Below are 231 nucleotides of genomic sequence, written 5' to 3' on the forward strand. Positions count from 1 at the left end.
TTGATTTGGCTTCGCTGACACGCTCTGGCCCCGCCCCCGCCCGTGACGACACTGGGGATTCGGCGTGGCCGCGCCCACCAGGTGACCTCACGGCGGACTGGCCCGCCCTCGTGACGTCACACCCCGCGCTGAGACGGCCACCTTTGAGTGACGTCATCCTGGCGCCCTTGTCCACGGCGTCTGGCGCTCGGGTTCTATGAACCGCCTTCCTGAAATGGCCTCTAACATCAA

Source organism: Pteropus alecto, unplaced genomic scaffold, assembly GCF_000325575.1.
Source record: "Pteropus alecto unplaced genomic scaffold, ASM32557v1 scaffold185, whole genome shotgun sequence".
Lineage (NCBI taxonomy): Eukaryota > Metazoa > Chordata > Mammalia > Chiroptera > Pteropodidae > Pteropus > Pteropus alecto.